Source organism: Echinops telfairi, unplaced genomic scaffold (genome assembly GCF_000313985.2).
Source record: "Echinops telfairi isolate 266 unplaced genomic scaffold, ASM31398v2 ScPeMD7_7469;HRSCAF=8507_0, whole genome shotgun sequence".
NCBI classification, from domain to species: Eukaryota; Metazoa; Chordata; class Mammalia; order Afrosoricida; family Tenrecidae; genus Echinops; species Echinops telfairi.
Genome location: NW_022111372.1, coordinates 31,598,708 through 31,605,117, shown reverse-complemented (window position 1 = coordinate 31,605,117; position 6,410 = coordinate 31,598,708). Strand labels below are relative to the sequence as shown.

The following is a 6,410-nucleotide window of genomic DNA, read 5'->3' as shown; positions in this document are numbered from 1 at the left end:
TAGGGCGGGATGTTTTCTCAATATTCAATTGCTCTTGTATATAAAGCTCTTTCTTATACACATATGAGTGTCTATGAATTTGCTTCTCTAGTCTACCCAGACTAGCACAGTCAGTAATTCAAAGCCATCAGCTATTCTGCAGGAGAAAATCACGGCTTTCTATTCCCCTTCTGAGTTACAGTCTTGGAAACCTACAGAGACATTTCTACCCTCTCCTACATGGTCACTGTGAATTAGAATTGTCTTTATGGCAGTGAGTTTTTCTAAGTTTATTTGAGGGACAATTTTGATAAATGTGTAATTTTTTGCTTGCTATTTTCTTTCTCAACAGCATGGTTTCTGCTAAGAAATCAGAAGACTTACTGTTTCTCCTTTGTAGACAACTTTTCATTTTTCCTGAGTTACTTCCAGGATTTTTGTTGTTGTTGTTGTCGCTGGTTTTGCTCTGTCTTGTTTGGTATTGCTCTGTCTTGATGATTTTTGTTTGAGGTGGTTTGTGTATGAGCAAGTGTTATTTTGGGTAAGGGTTTTTTTTTTTTTTTAATGAATGACCTCTTGTCTTTCATGATACTAAGATATTAGGAGAGTTTTCTTCAACAAATCTTTGGTGAATTTCCTCGTGCTTTTCAGTGGGTGGCGGGTGGGAGGCAAGGAAGAAACTCTTTCCCTGTTTTGGAAGGCTAAACACACGTAAGGTATTTCTCTTAATAGTGTCCTATAGAATTCCTAGGCTTTCTTCATTTATTTTAGATTTGTTTTGTTTAGTTTCATTGTTCCTTTGATGGATTTGTATTAAGCAATTAATCTTCAATTTTGCTCCATCTGTCTTCTATTGATTAGATGCTACTTCTTTGCTTTAGTAATGACTTGTCTATTTCTGAAATTTTCGTTTAAAATCTTTGGTATTTCTATTTCCTGTTTTTGTATGGTTTCCAATTATCTATGTTTTTTTAACTTGTTTTTACATATTTCCTCACTTGTTCTAGAGGTTTTCTTTCTGTGCTTTCATTTATTTGTTTTTCTGATTTCCTTTTGTTTTCCTTGTTTGCCTTTGAATACTTCCTCCCACGCCCCCCACTCCCCCCCCCCTGCAAGTCTTTTTTATTAAGCCAGGTACATTAAAAAATTTTTTTGCTGCCTACAAACAGCCTGCTTGAAGTTTTTCTTCCCCTCATGGTTCACTGCTGAAGCTCTAATCCATTCGTTGGGATGAAGGTTCAACCTGCTTCAGAACGCTAAATCTATTGTGCTTCATCACATTTCAAGGCTGTTTTCCTAGCCAGATCTACATGGACGCTGATGGAAAACTGGACTTAGGTAGGTGGCTTCCTTGTCCAGAGCCTGGAGAATTTTATAGGAAAGGCGAGTGGCAGCTGCAGATACTTTGCTGATCTGAGCTGTCAAAGTCTCTCCACGTTGCTCTTGCATGCAGTTGGAGATCAGTGATTGCTTTCTTATCTGCTGGCATTTAAAAAATATAATTCTTAAATTCCTTACCAAATATTTCTTCCTCCAGAACCTATTCTGGCCCTGTATTTTGGTCATGTGTTAAGCCATCTTACCCTGTTTGTGTGTGCGTGTGTATGGTTTGATGTTTTGTGTGTAATTTGGTATTTGTAGTCTCCAAGACATTGTGGTGTTCTTTGTTGATGGTATGTTGAGTTGCATTGATATGTTGAAGTTAGGCTGGTTTGCTTCACCTTGATTTTTGTTTTGTTATCCAGGCAATGAGGTGGGCATGTTACTCTGGTTGCTAGTTTGGAATCACTGGGTCCCTTATCACCTGTCTCTGAGTGGATTTGGTAGTGGGTAGAGGTATGGGTACAAGTTTTTAATCTGTGATCAGGTAGACCAGCTGAAGGCAGGTTGCGTGGGTGTTGGCCAACCCTATACCCATGACCCAGTGGGTGGTGATACCTAGAGTGGGTGGTGATACCAAATAGTGAGTAGAGTGGCAGGTCTGATGGGCATAGCTTTGTAGAGTTGATAGTTTCTCACTAATGAGGGACAGAAAGGCATGGTAAGAGAAATATTAAAAAGAAAATTAAAAAGAGGAGGGAAGAAGGAGGAATAAATAACAATACGAAAAACATGACACACCACCACACAAATGATAGCAGGAGAGCACATCTTGAACTGGAGAGACAAGAGGAGCAGTTGCCACTGCAGTTTCAAGACAACAGGAGCAGGGACTCTGCAGAAGTGTCAGAAGCAGTCGTTGCCAGTTGTGAGACAGAATGAATGTAGTGCCTGATCTTCGAGAGGGTGCACCACTGTGATGGGTTTTGTGTCAACTTGGCTGAGCTAAGATTCTCAGTGGTGTTGGCAGTAAAGGCCTAGTAATTCCCCATAATGTGATGTAGCACAGTGTAATCAACTCCATAATGAGATCTGCTATGAGAAGTCAATCAGTTGAAAGAAGATTAGAGTGGCATGCAACCCCATTACTCAGGTCACAGCCCTGGTGCCATCGAAGGAAGCTTCCTTTGTGCGTTGTGTACTTCCTATGTAAATGGACATTATGGAAGAGCTTGTTTGCCTTTCTTGCTGGGTCTGGGGTCTGCATCTGACTCATTGACCTCTGGTTTTTGGACTTGAGCCAACAGCCTGACATATTGCCTGTCGATCCTGGGAGTCATCAGCAACCTGTCTTCTAACCTGCCATCTGACCTACTCACCTTAGATTCATTTGCCTCTGCAGCTACCAAGATGTGGCATTACTTCCAATATTAGGTTCCTTAGGAGAAGCCTCCAGCTTAACTTAAGGCTGGCCCATTGATTTGGAGCCTGCCTGAACTCAGACTGGACTTGTCCACGTCAACAACTGTTTGAGCCATTTTTTGATATAAAATTTCTGTGTGTGTGTGTGTGTGTGTGCATGCACATGTATGTGTGTCTGTGTCTGAGAGAGACTGGCTTAGCTACAGTAAGGAAAAAGGAAAACCAGACTCACTGTTGTGGAGTCAATGCTGACTCATGGTGATTCCCCTGTGAGTTTCTGAGACTAACTGTTTACGAGAGTAGAAACCTCAGTCTTTCTCCCTCAGAGTAGCTGGTGGTTCTAAACTGCGAACCATTGCAGCCTAATCTGTAACCACCACACCGTCAACTCTCAAGAACCTCGCCTCAAACAACCATTGACTACACAGGTGGGAGGGGCAAGAGCTGTGGTCCCGGAAATGGCAAGGACCGTGAGCTCACTCTGCAGGAGTGCACACCACTTATTGTGGAGGTCACGGTTATGTAACACATGATCTGTCAGGTAGTGTCCTGCAGAGGTCTGAGGTGGCAGCTGTGTGGCACTCGATCTGCCAGACTGTACTTCAGGCCACTGGGAGAGTGGAGTAACAAATGGGGGAAGCAGGGAGGGGAGGGGAGGTGGCTTAGACAGAAAACCAGTTAGGGGGTTGGACTTCTGGTCACTGGAGATTTTATGGCTTAAGGAGGGAGACCATACCTACCTGGTTACCAGTTACTGAGCACCTACTATGTTCTAAGCTCTGTTGTAGACCTGGGGCACAGCAGTTAAAAAATATGCTATTCTCACAGAGTTTATACTTAAAGATCTGGTTTCTCAACCTGGATGCCATTGACACTTGGCTTTCTATAATGCTTCATTGTGGGAGGCTGACCTTTGCACTATAGGATTTAAGCAACATTCCTGGACTTGATTCTCTAGATGCCAGGAGCATCCCAAATTGTGATGAAATCTCTTGAGATCTTGCCCAATGTTTGCCTGAGATCTTGCCCACAAGCAAAATGACTCTCTATTGAGAGTCATGGATATGATGGGAAAACCAGACAATAAAAGCTATCTAAAGAGGAAAAATAAAACAGGGTCTAGGTAAAGGGAGGAGTCCTGGCATAGTAGTTATGTGTTGGGCTGCTAGCTGGAAGGACAGCAGTTCAAAACCACAGTCACCCCTCGGGAGAAAGACAGGGCTCTCCACTTTCTACCTTGTCCTACAAGGTCACTATGAGTTGGCATCAACTCAATGGCAATGAATTTGGTTTGGGGAGTGCTGAGAGGAAGCATGAAGCACAGGGAGGAAGTGGGACAAGTGATGTAACATTGAGAGGATTGCAATCAGTGAGATGAAACAAAACTGATGTAAATCTATTCTGCCCTGTAAACCTTCACACATTCACAATAAATATTTTCATTTTAAAACATCTGTGTGAGACCATGGTCAATGATTACTTTAAAGCAAAGTGAACAATGTGAGGGTGTAGGCAAACTAGATTAATGGAAATAGAATAATCAGGGGGAAAAATCATGAGAATGTTCACACATTGTCAAGAATGTGGACGACTTGTATAGAGATTGTTGAAGGGGAACCTAAAGTACTGTGTAAACCTTCACCAAGAACACAATAAAATGATCTAAATAAATAAATAAACTTACTGGAAAATGACATTGGGGGAAGTCCTGGAGAGGCTCGTGCTGTTAACAAAATTCTTTCACAGCTGTAGGCATTTGTATTCTTTCATGGTAGGAACTGTATGAATCCATTTTCATTGATCCTCTACTTTGCCAAACTTGATGTTCTTTTCTACTGAGTAGTCTCTCCTAATGACATGTCCAACCAGACAAAGTCTTACCATCTTTGCTTTTAAGGAAATTCCAGTTGTCATGCTACAACTGATTTGTGCGTTCTTTTGGCAGGTCACATAGACACATATTCTTCTCAATTCTCAATGCCTAGAGTAAACCTATAGGACAGGGTAGAACTAGCCCTGTGGGTTTCCAAGGCTATCGATCTTCACCAAAGTACCAAGTCTCAGCTTTCTCCTGTGAAGCGCCTGGTGGGTTACCAAACTGTGGACCTTGTGGTTAGTGTCTAACACAACATGTAGCAGCGAGCTCGACGTGCAACTCACCACACTACCAGGGCTCACTTAACAGCTAGTATGTATCAATTCTTCTCCCATCTTCATTTTTCACTACCCAACTTGTACATGCATGCACGGTGCTGGCAAACACCCTGGCTTGGCTCAAACACCCCTTTGGTTTCATTTTTTAAAGTGACATCTTTGCTTTTTTAAATTTGAAGAAGCTCTTTTGCAGAAGATTTGCCCTGTAGAATACCTCATTTGATTTCTTAAAAGACAAGAACATGGCAGAATAAAGGTTTTAAGTTCAATGGCAGATTTCCCCCCCAAATTTGTTGAAACCTATAACTCTATATAGATTTTTTTTTAAAAAACTCAACAAAATCGGAGATGAATAAATACCCTAAGACATCACATTTTGTTTCCTATGCTAAATCCTATGAATCAAAAATTCTTTTAAACTAGTGATAAAGAAAAGAGATGATACACATAAGAAACAGAGGAATACAAATAAAAATTTCCATAAACTTTTTGTCTGAAGCAAGCAAACTAGAAAGAAAATTGAATGACATCATTAAAATGCTTTAAAACAAACAAAAACTACCTGTCAACTTAAAATTCTGTATTTTATTGGGGGCTCATACAACTCTTGTCACAATCCATCCATCCATCCATTGTGTCAAGCACATTTGTACATTTGTTTCCATCATCATTCTCAAAACATTTTCTCTCTACTTGAGCCTTTGGTATCATCAGCTCCTCATTTTTCCCCTCCCTCCCTCATGAACCCTTGATAATTTATTTAAAAATTTTCATTTCTTACACTGACCAATGTCTCCCTTCACCCACTTTTCTGTTGTCCATCCTCCTGGGAGGGGGTTATAGGTAGATCATTGTGATTGGTTTCTCCTTTCTCCCCACACCTTCCTCTTCCCCTCCAGGTATGGCTGCTTTCAATATTGGTCTTGAGGGGTTTATCTGTCCTGGATTCCCTGTGTTTCCAGCTCTTTTCTGAACTCATGTACATCCTCTGGTCTAGCCAGATTTGTAAGGTAGAATTGGAATTGTGTGTGTGTGTGTGTGTGTGTGTGTGTGTGTGTGTGTGTAGGGAGGGGCGGGAAGAATTAAAGAACTAGAGGAAAGTTGTGTTTCATCTGTGCTACACTGCACCCTGACTGGCTTGTCATCTCCCCGTGACCCTTCGGTAAGGGGATGTCAAATTGCCTACGGATGGGCTTCGGGTCTCCACTCTGTACTTCCCCTCATTCACAGTGATATGATTTTTTGTTCTGGGTCTTTGGTGCCTGATACCTGATCCCATCGACACCTCATGATCACATAGGCTGGTGTGCTTCCATGTGGACTTTGTTGCTTCTCAGCTAGATGGCCACTTGTTTACCTTCAAGCCTTTAAGACCCCAGACATTGAATCTTTTGATAACCGGGCACCATCAGCTTTCTTCACCATATTTGCTTATGCACCCGCTGAAAATACCCTTTTTCAATGATGGTGAAAGACTTTCACTAAAAGAGGAAGGGGATAAAATTCAAGCCCACAGCCTTAAGAAAGCCTTTCAA

General features: G+C 41.6%; 1 pseudogene; it reads right to left on the bottom strand.

Moving 5' to 3' along the window:
- Positions 1 to 1,349: 1,349 nt before the first annotated feature.
- LOC115873641 lies at positions 1,350 to 1,464 on the bottom strand (annotated as a pseudogene).
- Between the last annotated feature and the right edge of the window lie 4,946 nt (positions 1,465 to 6,410).